General features: G+C 42.1%; 1 protein-coding gene across 13 annotated transcripts in view; it reads left to right on the forward strand.

Annotated features, from left to right (window-relative positions):
* MAP3K20 (mitogen-activated protein kinase kinase kinase 20) overlaps positions 1 to 14,728 on the forward strand; it is a 204,655-nt gene that overhangs the window by 38,120 nt on the left and 151,807 nt on the right. The gene's annotated exons all lie outside the window — the stretch shown is intronic.

A 14,728-nucleotide genomic window follows, 5' to 3' on the forward strand; every position in this document is an offset into this window, starting at 1 on the left:
TGGATGATTTTTCTTATGTGACAAAGTGTTAAGACAGTGACTCTTTTGTTTCCCTCCTACATGGCAATAAAGGAATGAGACAAAAAAAAAAAAAAAAAAAAAAAAAACAAGAACAGTGGTAATGAAAAGATCATTGTCTCTTTTCCATTTTCTTTTTCTGCACGAAGTTCTCTGTTCTGTCCTCAGTTATCTCTGAGGAAAGCTACTCAAAAAAAAAAATCTTCCTTTGAAGTTTCTGGAATGATCAGGCTATGCATATTCCTCTTGTTTTTACTTCTTTTGCTTCTGTGATATTGAAAAGAAATAAAACATGTAACATTTTATACATAGCAGAATATTATATTTGCAGACATTCCTGTTCCATTGAAAGGTTTTTCCCACCCCCACCTGTTCTGGAAGTTTTTCCCAAAATATAAGGAGTGTTAAGTCCATTGGTCTATTTAATTTTTTATTTCATTGAAGAGAGATTTTTTTTAAAAAATGATGATGTTTGTAACAATAAAAAGATAAAATTTTATATGAGTTGGCTCCTGGGTGATTTACCCATAAATGAAAATAATACCAAGGCTCTTATATGCCTCAACTCTTCTGCTATTTATTTTCTTAATAAAATTTTTGCCTTTTAGATTATAACCTAAATATCCTTAATTGCACAAGAATTGGTTGATAATTTCCAAGATTGCACAATACAGAAGAGAACAAATGTTAGGGTAGTCTAGAGGAATGCTCATCTACGAAACAGCTCCGAATGAGACAAACAGACATAAATCATTTTTGGCTATGGAAAGTTTTGTTAATCTCTTCTGGCATCTAATGCCAGAGACACTCTCCTCTTTTCCCCTGAGGTATGCTAGGAAAACACCTATGTTATGTAAAGGCCTTCTCTGTTCAGGTAGAATGATGGACCTGCCACTTGTGTCCAGGTAAAGAGAGTGGAGAGGGAGCTTGGATGCTTTGGGGAGTGGTCAGTGGAGAAATGTGACAACAGGACAGTGTCTAAGTCTCTGGTACACAAGATACTTACCCTAAGGGTGTTTCTGTTCTCTGTAGAGTTATAATCAGAAAATTGGGGAGTTCCCATCGTGGTGCAGTGGTTAACCAATCTGACTAGGAACTGTGAGGTTTTGGGTTTGATCCCTGGCGTTGCTCAGTGGTTTAAGGATCTGGCGTTGCCTCGAGCTGTGGTGTAGGTCACAGACTCAGCTTGGATCTGGCATTGCTGTGGCTGTGGTGTAGGCCAGCAGCTCTAGCTCTGATTAGACCCCTAGCCTGGGAACCTCAATATGCCAAGCATGAGGCCCTAAAAAAAAAAAAAAGCAAAATAAAATAAAATAAAGGTGCCCAAAAGAATGAAATCTGATATTAGTCAGTAGCATTAATGAATCTGGTTGGAAGAGCAGGAACTAACCACAGAGTGTTATGGACCTGTTAATTTTTGGAAATTATTTCCAGATCTTGTCTTTGTGTTATGGTTTTGTGGTGGGGAAGCAATTTAGAAAAGCAACAAGTAAAATAAAGATTTTATTTGTTAGTTCCTTGGATTGTCTGCGCGTCTAGTCTTGATTTCTGGGGCCTTGAATACTCAGGAGACACAAGCATGCACACATACACACAAACACATCCACACAGTTTCCACCTTAAGTTTTCGCAAGACGTTGTCCTGGATACGGTGATTCTACGGTTTGAGTCAGGGAATAGAGACTGTGTTTGACAGAGACTGGAATCCATAAAGGGGAGGAACTCCTTAATGGGAAGCCTTGACCTGGCAGATGGTAGTAGTTATGTCTGTTCACCATAATTTTTTGCAACTACATCATGGTATATGGGGCTCGATTTCAAACTTTATTCTTTAACTCAAGAAATTCCAACTTCTTCCTGTTATATACTTAAAATATTATCAAAATAGTGGCAATTAAGCTATAAAAGTGTACCTCTCATTGAGCAAGATCTACTAACCTTACAAATGGTATAATAGAGGAGATGCCTCAGTACAAAACAATAGATTATATCAATTAGGGACCAATCAGGAAAGAGAAACCACACCAGTAATTTGAAAACTTGATGTTAGAGTTCCCGTTGTGGCATAGTGGTTAACGAATCCGATTAGGAACCATGAGGTTGTGGGTTCGGTCCCTGGCTTGCTCAGTGGGTTAAGGATCTGGCGTTGCCCTGAGCTGTGATGTAGGTTGCAGATGCAGTTTGGATCCTGCGTTGCTGTGGCTGTGGTGTAGGCTGGCAGCTACAGCTCCGATTAGACCCCTAGCCTGGGAACCTCCATATGCTGCGGGAGCAGCCCTAGAAAAGGCAAAAAGACAAAAAAAAAAAACAAAACTTGGTGTTAAAATTACTTTTTGTATGGAGTTCCCACTATGGCACAGTGAGTTAAGAACCCAAGTGTAGCATCTCGGGTGGCTGTGGAGGCTCAGGTTCAATCCTTGACCTGCTAAGCGGGTTGAGGATCCTGCATTGCCTCAGCTGTGGGTCAGGTTGCAGCTGCAGCTCAGATTTGATCCCTGGCCTGGGAACTTCCATATGTCGCGAGTATGGCCATTAAAAAAAATTACTTATTATTCAACATGTTACTGGAAATATTAACCAATGTGAGAAAACAAGGGAAAAAAAATTCCAAAATGGTTGGAAATGAAGAAGGCACCATTTACAATATTTTCATGTGCAACTAAGTATCCAGTAATAAATTTAAAATTTTTATTGTTGGGGTTCCCTTCATGGTTCAGTGGTAAATGAACCCGACCAGTATCCATGAGGATGCAGGTTCGATCCCTGGTCCTGTTCAGTGGGTTAAGGATCCGGTGTTGGCTAGAACTGCAGTATAGGTCACAGACGTGGCTCAGATCCTGCATTGCTGTGGCTGTGGTGTAGGCCAGCAACTGTAGCTTCAGTTCACCCTCTGGCCTGGGAACCTCCATATGCCATGAGTGCGGCCCTAAAAAGACAAATAAATAATAAATTTTTTTATTGTTAAATAAAAAATTAAAAATTAAGAGAAATTGAACTAAAACATACTTTGTTCATTGACTGAAAGGAAAGAAGTGAAATCACTAACTAGCTCAAGGTAAAATGCTATAACGAGTGAAAGTCTCCAAAGAGTGTCAAAATAGCAAAGATATGGGGGCAGGTACCCCCTCTGGATCTAGGGAGAATACCAAAGGAAGGGACAGACTTGGGAGAGAAATTGAGACCTCCTTGGAGTACTAGTAGCTGCAGCCTCCTGGGTGGTGCAGGAGTTTGCTGTGATGTTGCAGTCTAGAGCTGGCTCACAGGAAGCCATCTGCTGGGGTTCCAGTGAGGTTCTCAGGGCTACCACAGCTGGTATGCAGGAAGCCACCTGCTGGGGAACCGGTAGGCCTAAGCTGGTCCACTGAGGCGCCCATGAAACGCTTGAGGGTGAGTGACATTGGATGTCGCACATGCTGCTGGCAGCCACAGCCACTGAAAGAAAATCACGTAGGAAACAGGAAGGGACATACCCTCCTCTGCTGTGTCTTGCAGGGTCTCTCCAGTGCCCTTTATTCAAAGTCTAACATTGTGCCCGCTGACCAAAGAAAAGTGTTTTTAGAGTCTGTCTCCAGTATCATAAGGCAAGGCAAAACAGTAACTTTTGAACCACCATATAATAAGGAAACAATCTCATTGTTTAGCAACAACACAAATTTTTTTTTTTTTTTTTTTTTGTAATTGGGATCAATCACTCCCATCAATAAAGGAACCTCTTTTTTTTTTTTTTTTTTTTTTGCACTTTTTTTTTTTTTGGCTTTTTATGGTCACACCTGTGGCATATGGAAGTTCTCAGACTAGAAGTAGAACTGGAGCTGTAGCCACCAGCTTTCATCACCGCCACAGCAACACAGGATCCAAGCTGTGTCTTCGACCTTACCCCACAGCTCATGGCAACGCTGGATCCTTCAGCCACTGAGCAAGGCCAGGGATTGAGCCCACATCCTCATGGTTCCTAGTCGGGTTCATTACTGCTGAGCCACAGTAGGAACCCTGAGCCACTGGGTTCAGGCTTTTGACTCCCAGATCCATGTATTCTATTTTAGGGGAGTCAGTGGTCTCTGATTCAAAGCATATACTTCATCTTCTGAGTCACAAATGCTCTTAGGATGTTGTCTCTCAACTGATGACATAGCTGCGACTTCATTAGGCCATTTCACCTCTCTGTTGGAACAGCTGCTTCTGAGTGAAGGGCTGTGTGGTGAGACTAGTCAATTCCATGGCGGCGAGCCCATGGCCCCACTTCCTTTGCTGTGAAGTGGGTTCCTTCCTCAGAAGCAATGTGGTACAGTAAGGGGATACCATAGTGGTGAATAAGGCATGCCGTGAGGCAGCTGAGGAAATGTTGAAGGCATTAGTTCTCCTGTGCAGAGGTAGCAGGCCATCCAGACTTAACATGGGAGGTCCATGTTGCTGAGTCTCCATCCCTGCCACCAGGACCACTCTCTCCATGGGCCCACGGAGCTGGCACGGCAATGGCTGCGAAAGAGGCAGAACACCCTCTGCAGAGCACATGGTCTCGTCCATCTGATTATGGAGCACCTCGTCTGCAGTCACTGCCCTTTTTTGAGCATCATGTGGGACACAGTCTGTGGCCAGTCTGAGAGGTCCATCTGCATACCTCTTCCCCCAGATTCTTTGTCATCAGTTTACTAATCTCGTTGCTTTTATGTCCCTGATCATTCAAACTGTAAGCAGTCACCCGTGAGTTAGTATAAATTCATAGTTCTGGCCATCTCTCATTCCAAAGTGGGTCACTAGGGCTACTGCCTGGGTTCTGCCACTGGAAAGATTTTCCTTAAAAGCCCTTCCTTGGGGATCACCCCTGCCTGGGGCTGCAGACGTCTGCTTTGAATACCTCACCCGGACCATTTATAAACTGAGCTCATGCATTTTCTTCCGCAGTCAGCCTGCTGTAGGGAATTTAGCAGTGAGTCAGAGCTAGTGTTTAGTAATCCCTAAAACTACGGGGCAATCCCTTTTCCCCAGTGCACTGTCCATCTAGTAAATGGTAGCAGGTCCCTTTGGTCAACACTCCGAGAAGGATTTTCTATGCCTGTGACAATACAACAGGGCTCGCACAAGGGCACCTGGCCTTCCCTTCAACAGAGGGCTCTGGTCTATAAAGCAACCTAGACCTGGAAACCAGGTGTGATGTTTGACTCCCGGGTGATGACTTAGAATAGATGATGTAATATTCTAATAGACTCCATGCTGATTTCATTCCTAGGGACACTAGTATCCCTAAGCATTTAGGTTATCTGTACATCCCTGCTGCCTTATTATGCTAAATGCACCAGTCTTGTCCTTGGCATTAGGTGCAGCTGCTTGGTCTCTGCTACTCCTGTATGTCTTCCTGCCTAAGGCAATCAGAAAGCCTGTCTTGGTGGTGGCCTCTTCTGTCATCAGACCTGGTCTACAGATGTGGTCTACTAAAACCACGGAGGGGTTCAGAGATGCAGTGCTCCTCTCACGAATGTGTTTTTCAGTGTCTTAGTGAAGGGAGTGCCTCTGGCCTTCCTCAGGAGATGGAGCTGGGGTGGGTTGGTATGCAATTTGCTCCTGATAAATCCACTCCAACATTCCTTCCTCCTAAGCCTTTGGATTCCTTCCTCTGCGTCATGCCAGGGAAGTTCTGGCATCTCAGCCTCATGACATGTTGGCTACCATTGGGTTCAAGTTTTAGTCAACCAATCAAATAAACTGTTAGAGACACTTCCAGCTTTGTGGGCTAACGCATTAAATCTGTAATCTGCAGTAAATGCATCCATATCTCTGAAATCAGCCTTCTCCATATGTTCCCATCCCCCTTTAACACCTTTGATATTTTCTCCTACACACGTTCCCTGGGTTTTTTCAATACACATTAACAGAAATATTGCATGTTTTTTGGACTAAAACACATTTCCTTCTGGATGATACTGTGTCCCCAAGCCCCTGGAGCATGTTGAGATTTGAGGACAGTGAGTGGTTAAGGTAGATGTTGAGGAGAATGGGCATCCCTTTGCAAGGCATGTGCTCCAGGTAAGGCAATCCAGTGAAAGTTTACCAGGAAAAGAAGGCTGGTCTCTTGTGACCTAGGAGGGCAAGCAGGAAAGCCGCAGAGTGATTTTGGGGTTTGAAATTGTCAGTTTCATCTTTTTTTTTTTTTTTGTCTTTTTAGGGTCACACCTGCAGCCTATGGAAGTTCCCAGTCTAGGGGTTGAATCTGTAGCCACCAGCCTACCCCACAGCCACAACAATGCGGGACCCAAGCCACATCTGCGACCTATACCACAGCTCACGGCAACACCAGATCCTTAATCAACTGAGCAAGGCCAGGGATCAAACTTGCGTCCTCATGGATGCTAGTCACACTCATTCCGCTGAGCCACAATGGGAAGTCCCAGTTTCATCTTGAATCTAACCACTTACACTGCATTCTTGGCTTCAGGTCCCATTCTTTCCCAATCAGGACACTAACTTCCACATGAGGAACTTGACCAAGTTGTGAAATCAACTGATGTTGTAATTCAGCAAACACACAATAAACTTTGGTTTTAATTTCCAGAAATATTAGTCCTGCGGCTACTGGAAATAAAACATCCTTTTAGAGGTGATATGGTTCTTTGGTTCTTAGACCAGCGAACTTAGGTCTAAGGTTAAGGCTGGGGATGAAAGGATCTGAGCTGGTCATTTTCTCTTGGTAAATACCTCGTTGCCTTCAAAAGAATCCATCCTACTCTACAATCCTTATGTTTATCATTACTGCCATAAGGATCAAGGACAGCAACCACTTTGACTTCCAACTATTTCAGTGGCACCTCACCTCAATTAATCACAAACGACAACTTAGTTTTGATGCCACTTTATGCCTTGGATCACTAACATCCTCTTTCTCCTTGATGGGGAACTTAGCACTGCAGTCCAAGTTCATGATTAAACTAACCCTAAAATCCTATTTTTGAGGGTCTGTAACCTGGGACCATACCCAGTGCCAATTCTGTACCAGTCAGAAAAATTAATATAGGTAAATTATTAGCTAGTAAAAGGCGGTTAACTACCCAACGGGGCTAAAGAGACTCAAGAGTAGAAAAATAACAAACATAGGGAGCAGTCACTAATCCTGGATTTGAGGGAGGGAACAGACTTGGAAGAGGTCCCATGCCCCAGGCTGTGGTTGTGACCCATTGAGTAGGCTTCGTGAACGGGGATAGAGTTCATTGTGGCTCCACGGGCTGGAGCTGGTTCACGAGAAGTTGCCTGTGGAGGTGCTAGCAACCATTCACATGGTGCCCTAGCTTGAACTTGTTCCACTCGTAGCCCCTCTATGGGTCACCTGTGGGCAGAGTCGATGAACGTAAAGCCACTTAGTTGGGTGCCAGTACGTCAGAGCTGGCAGGCAGGAAGCTGCCCTTTACGGTGTGGTATCCAGAGCTTATTATAGGAATCCAACTGCCGGGGTTCCAGAGCTGAAGGATGAGCGCCCCTGGAGCCATGGTGTCAGAGGAAGACAGAGCACCAAGGAGCGAGAAAGAGATGTTCCTTGCTTTGCGGTGCCTGCAGCGGCCCTGCAATATCTCCATTCACAAAGCCTGAAGCCACACCCACTGAGGAGAATGGTCCAGCTCAAGTATTACAAAGGAGGGCAGAGTGTGAGTGCACGACCCCATGAGGCAATTAATTCATAACTGGCACCTATTTATCCAGTTCCAGGTCATTCTGAGAAGAAATGGATATACTATATTTTCTTCCTATAGTGAAAAGCAACCGCCTCATCATTAGTTTGTGGACGATGTGCATTGTAATCCGCCTTTAAATACATCCCTTGTAGAATTGTTCGTATATTACCTTCTAAAAGAAAGCACATTCTCAGTGCAATAAATTCTTGCCTGTGTATGTCAGCCTTCCATCCGTGAGTCCTGAGACCACAACTAAAGAAAGGCTTTTGTTTTATGGCTTTTTAGCTTGGTGAGAGCGCTCATCATAGCAATACAAGGATCTCAGATTACCTTTAGAGCAATCTCACTTGTGTTTTTCTGCCTAGAAACCTTTTTTTTTTTTTTTTACTTCATAGTTTAAAAATAGGGAGCAAAGTTAAATTTCAGATATGTTCTTTGAAAATAAAACTTTGCGCTATATGCTAGTGTTTCTTGCCTCACCTAAAAATGTGAATACATTGGGGAGGGAAAGAAAGGATGCATTTCTTCATCCCAGAGAGGCGTTTTCTTCAGAAAGCTTTCTTTTCTTTATTTCCTTTTAATTTTCTAGGTTGAAGGATGTACGCTTTCCAATTCTCTTTCTCAGGAAGCTGTACATTATAGACGAACAGAAGATTGTGCTCTAGAATGATTAAAAACAAATGCTTTGAAGCAATATAATTGCATTTCTTTATGGAAGTTTCATATGTTTAATCCAGAGAATGAGGCATTGTCTCTAAATATATATATTTTAAAAGTGCTTTGTGTGATGCTCTTGCCTGTGGCACTTTTATCGGGTTTATATAAATTAGAGAGGGTTGTGGAATTTGGGGTTTCATACTTTATAGTTGGGGCAGGGAAAAGAAAGACCAGCATGGGCAAGAAAGAGATAATGTTGTCATATTCCGGCGGTGATATGGAAGGAAGGGTGGTGCCCAAAGTAACAAAGCAGGCTTCTTTACAAAGAGAATATTCATTTCCTAGTTTGTCAGTCCAGAAGGAAGGAGGACGAGACTGCTCAGATCGCAGACTGCTCTTCTAGGCTATTTGGGGCACTACGTTCGCTTAGACAAACAGGATGCGTATGCAGATAGGCAGCATCCACATATTGGACTCTGAGGTTAGCTACTGCAACAAGTAGGAGGTTTGTGTTTTCTGGATTTTAGAAAATGAAATTGAGCCAGTAAGGAGCGTTTTCCTAGGTGACAGCCCTGTGGTTTGGGAGTGGACGTTGATTTTCTTGCCAAACCACAATTCTAGCCGGGGTGGTTTTGTGGTTTTCTTCAAACATGCGACAGGAAGTAGGCATTAGCTTTATGACCACTCAGTAAACAGGATTTTGATCACGAAATGAATAAAACAGGAAATAAAAAAAAAAGCAAGTTTAGGCGTTCCCATCATGGCTCAGTGGTTAACGAATCCAACTAGGAACCATGAGGTTGCAGGTTCGATCCCTGGCCTCGCTCAGTGGGTTAAAGATCTGGCATTGCTGTGAGCTGTGGTGTAGGTCACAGACGCAGCTCGGATCTCGTGTTGCTGTGGCTGTGGTGTAGGCCGGCGGCTACATCTCCAATTAGACCCTTAGCCTGGGAAACTCCATATGCCGCAGGTGCAGCCCTAGAAAAGACCAAAAAATAAATAAATAAATAAAAGCGAGTTTCCATTGCACAGGAACTGCCCAGTGGTCATATTCTTCTCATTACCTCAGCAAGTTTAAGAAAGAAAGAAAAGGAGTTCCCATCGTGGCTCAGCAGAAACAAATCCGACTAGGAACCATGAGGTGGAGGGTTTGATCCCTGGCCTTGTTCAGTGGGTTAAGGATCCGGCGTTGCCCTGCGCTGTGGTGTAGGTCGCAGACGAAGCTTGGATCTGGTGTTGCTGTGGCTCTGGTGTAGGCAAGTGGCTACAGCTCCAATTTTGACCCCTAGCCTGGGAACCTCCATGTGCCGCGGGTGCGGCCCTAAAAAGAGAAAAAGAGAAAGAAAGAAAGAAATAGAGAGAGAGAGAGAAAGAAAAAGAAAGAAAGAAAGAGGAGAGGAGGGGAGGGGAGGGAAAAGAAAGAAAGAAAGAAAGAAAGAAAGAAAGAAAGAAAGAAAGAAAGAAAGAAAGAAAGAAAGAAAGGATGGGTCCACACTTATGGCAAACTCTGGAGTTGGGTTCTTTCTCCTTCATTCCATTTCCTACCTCATTTAAACATTCTGTTCATATTTAAATAATATAAATAATGATTTTACTGTTCTCTTACCCCTTCTCTTAAGACCCACTCTGCTACTCACAGTGGGGGAAGAGAAGAAAATACTTGAATAAATAATTTGTTTAGGATTTTGCATTTCTGAAGATTCAGTTTAAAAGGTGACCTTTAGAATAATTAGCATCTTTCAGATTTAGGAGCCCACCTAAAAACAAGCATGTTTACATTTTGGAGTGTTTTGGGTGGGTTGGAAAGATGATGGGAAGTGGTATGAATGTGGAAAAGCTAAAATGTGCTACTTTTTTGGTAAAAAAATCTGCCAAATTCTGAAGTGAGGTGGGCATGGGAATTCAAAAATGTGGATGTTAGTTTGGAGTATAATGTTAGTAAGATTTATCCTAAATTAGGGCAAAGGCATTAAGAGATAAAGTCAGAAGCCCCATAATTTAGACAAACCAACTAATAATAATATCCACAGTCCTTTATTGAACTCTTTCTTCCTGTATGTGCACAGGTAACACCCCTGTGTATTAGAGGTTATTACCAATATGCAGGTGAAGCCTTGGAGAGAGGTGAATTTATATTCCCAAAGACATAGTAGGAGGTAGAACTAGAACTTGAAGCCAGACCTTCCTGGCTCCCACATATGCATTCTTCCCACATACACGCTCTTTTCACCTGTACCTCTGTTAACTGAAACGTAGCTGGTTGAAGTCCTTCCACATCTAGTTAATAATTTTTTTTTTGACTCTAACGAGGGAAATATAATGAATTAATTTGGAGGCAAAAAACATGAAAACTCTTGAAATAACGAAAGGAAGAAAGTTATTTTTTTCCTCAAATACTAGGTTTGTCTCACAGGCTGCCTGATACCCTCTTCCACTTGTTTCTTACGGTAGTTTTCTAAATGCAACTCCCAAGAAGCATCCTTGGTTTGGGTTGATGCATTTGCAAACGATCCTTTGACAGAGCAGCAGATGGAAAACATTATGGTTACGTTGACTTTAATTAAAAGTTTCCATGCTGTTCTTTGCATTATTTCTCCCATAGCTATTTGGAGACAGCTTAAGACCATGATTATAGGATGCCGGGGAGCTGATTCTTGCCTGAAAGTGCAAAATGATTGATCATTTCCTGCTTGAATAGAATTTCCTTTAAGTTCCATTAAACAAGAACCTGCTTTATCTGTGACTGTTTTAAACTGAAAAGTTTTCAACTGTTTTATAATAAAATATGCTTCAGGCAATGTAAACATTCTTCAACTCAATTTCAGAAATCTTAAACATTGAAAACAACATTATAGAAATAGGTAATGCTGTATCAATGATTAGTAATATTCCTGGTGTGTTTATTAGGGTCAGCTCACACATGTGTTACTTCATTTCATTCTCACCACAATTCTGTGAGGTGGGCACTCCATATTTCATCAAATCTAAGATGCTTTCAGTTTAAAACGAGCCCTTATTTTATGCACCACTAAGAAAGAAAAGATGCTGCCAATAAAAATGTAAGATGACACCCGTTGTAATACAACTTTGATTTCAGTGATACCCGAATAAATGTACATCTTAAAAATCCAGGAGGAGTTCCCGCCGTGGCACAGTGGTTAATGAATCCGACTAGGAACCATGAGATTGTGGGTTCGATCCCTGGCCTTGCTTAGTGGATTGAAGACCCAGCATTGCTGCGATCCTCCGTATTCTGTGGGAAGCAGCCCTAGAAAAGGCAAAAAGACCAAAAAATAAAAAATAAAAATAATCCATGAAATATGTCATTATGAGGAAAATGAGACACAGAGAATTAAATAACTTTTCTAAGATCATCTAGCTTATAGGTAGCCTACTGGCATCGGAGCCCAGGTCTGTGACTGCATTTTATGTTCAAACTATTACCCTTTGTGCTCCCACAAATGCTTTCATGAAGGGATTGGGGCGTATTGAGGAGCGAAACTTTACTAGATGATTTATCTATATTGACATTAAAATTAAGTTGAAATTGCCTTTTCAAAATGTATACATAGTCAGAAATTAGAATTGAAACCCACTTAACTAAGCAGGGTAGAGAACTAAAGCAGGGCCAAACACACTAATGTAAAAAAGACATAAAGAGACATTTCACCAGAAACAGACTATTTACTATTGATAAAACTTATGCAAATTTTCACTTCTCTTGAGGACTGGGAAAATGGATCCTCTCCTGAATTGTTGGTAAAAGTGAAAGTTGACACAGTTCTAAAGTGCATCTTTGTATTCTTTATCAAAATGGGCATACTTTGGGGAGTTCCCGTTGTGGCGCAGTGGAAACGAATCCAGCTAGGAACCATGAGGTGGTGGGTTCGATCTGTGGCCTCGCTCAGTGGGTTAAGGATCTGGCATTGCCATGAGCTGTGGTCTCCGTCACAGATGTGGCTCAGATCCTGCATCGATGTGGCTGTGGTGTAGACCAGCAGCTGTAGCTCCAATTAGACCCCTAGCCTGGGAACCTCCATATGCCTTGAGTGTGGCCCTAAAAAGCAAAAAAAAAAAAAAAGGGGGGGGGAGGCATACTTTTTAACTCAGAATTTCCCAACTAAAAATACATGCCGAGCTTATGGGCAAATGAGTGCATCCGATAAGTGTGCAGTGATATTTTTATAGTCACGAATAGTTATGAACAACATTAATGTTTAACAGTAGAGAACTGGGTAAATGAGTTCTGGTATTCCTGTTCAATGAAAATTAAGCTGCTGTGGAGAACAATATTCTTGATCGATAATTACTGACATGGAAATTTATTTTAATTTCAATTTTCCAACTTATAGACAGTATATATTTTTCTTAATGAAGAACCATTTTGAGATGATATCCATTGAATTTCCATCACTATCCACAAAAGAAAAGGGATTATGAGACTACATTGGTGTTTTTTATGCTGTCAAGGAGAAAGTAGGATTCACATTTTTTATCCTAGACTCTGAAATGATCCCCTTCACCTTTCTGGGTGAAATAAAAAAGAAGGTTAAAAAATAAAATGGTTAGAATCTTTAAATGCACACTCGCTAAAAAGCAGAATTAAATGTGACACGAGAACATGTGAGTCCCTTCCAGAATGTGCTGGTTAACCAAAGTACCAAGTTCAGGTGTGATAGGGCTAGGACATTGCCCAGCACCTCACTAGGTAGGTGTCCTTGTGGGATGGGCTTTGCATTTTTGTTCCCTGCTGCCCACTATCTGGGAGATAAAATGAGATCATCAGTGAGAGAGAGGGAAAGTCAGGTTGATGATTGTTACTGCTATTTGGAGTATCGTCACATCAGTGTAAAACAAAAACTTTTAACTACACTGGGATTCAGAGTTTAACAACATTTTAGAACCTACCAAAACTCTACTGAGACATGAGGCTGTGTCTAAAACAAAAAAGATACTTTCAAACACCGAATTTGACTTGTCTATCAGCACCTTTGAAAACAATGCACATGTGATTTCTTAGGCACTACAATTGCTTCGCATAGTAGTGGCATTTGTGCAGAATTTTGCCTGCCTGGGTCAAACCCTTGGTTGTGTATGTTAACTTGGTAGAAGTAGCAGAACCAGCGGCAGCCCAGAAGAGCTTAAATCGCCCTTATGTGTACACTCATTTTGTTTTTCTACTCTGGCTTTTATTTAGGAGAGAGGATAATCTATTGTCGCCAGGGAATTTAGAGACTATCCTATATGGCTTAGAATCTAAAGGAGATTGAATAATAGGCACACATGTAAAGTTACATGTATAGCAATTGACATTAGGTGCTCCATTAAACAATGAAATGTCACAGTGTACCAGTTCTTCAGGACATGTTGCCATGGATACCCAGTGTGATGGAGGTGGGGAAAGAGTTGCTTAGGAAATTCAATGATTCCATTTTGAGGTGAAGTGAAAAATAAGCTGTTTAGAGATAGGAATCATTAAACTAGTTTATATATACAAATAGTTGCTTACAAAATTATCGGTCTTTCAAAATGAGTATTAATTAATGACAGTTAATTTATATTGTCTGCTGTGTTGTAAGCCAAAAGTTTGGACAGAATTCTTCATTTCAACTAGGAAACTGTGTGGCATAAAGATAATCTTAAGAGGAAATATTTCAGTCATGGATGGATAAAACAAAAAAAAAAATCAAGTGTAGAAATAAGAGGGATGACAGGAGGCTGGTAGGAGGCAAATTCTCCTAGGGTCTTCTCAGATGCACACAATACTGTGAACTCTCAGGCAGCATTTGGATGGATTGCAAAGCAACAGTTTGGGAACGGAACAAGTTTGAAGAATTAATAAGATTCGGAGTTCCCTTTGTGGCTCAGCAGATTAAGAACCCAACATGGTCTCAGTGAGGATTCAGGTTCCATCCCTGGCCTCACTCGATGGGTTGAGGATCGAGAGATGCCACAAGTTGTGGTGTAGGTTGCAGATGTGGCTCCAATTTGGTGTTGCCAGGGCTGTAGCATAGGCTTGTAGCTGCGGTGCTGATTCGACCCCTAGCCCAGGAACTTCCCTATGCTGCGGGTGTGGCCATAAACAGCACAAAGAAGGAAAAAAGAAAGGAAGGGGGAAGGGGTGGAGGGAGGGGGGAATGGAGGATAAGATGGAGCAGAAGCAATAGTAAGGATGGCAGCTGACTAGTTTGATGTGATTTCATGTCCTCCCCTGTGTCTTAAGAGCAGTTTGCAACCAGGATTAATTCTGATTCTTCAATTTCCTGGAGATAGCCCTGACCCCCTCCCCCAACTCTCCCCAATGGAATTCTCATCTCTAATTAAATAGATTCCAAAACAAGCTCCCTGGAATGGAAGGATGGGGCTCTTGAGGAAATTGGTGTTCATCTTGCTGT

The sequence above is a fragment of the Sus scrofa genome, chromosome 15, assembly GCF_054392235.1.
Source record: "Sus scrofa isolate SSC_HxYL_T2T_F1_AM1 chromosome 15, Sscrofa_HxYL_maternal_Yorkshire_Landrace_v2.0, whole genome shotgun sequence".
NCBI classification, from domain to species: Eukaryota; Metazoa; Chordata; class Mammalia; order Artiodactyla; family Suidae; genus Sus; species Sus scrofa.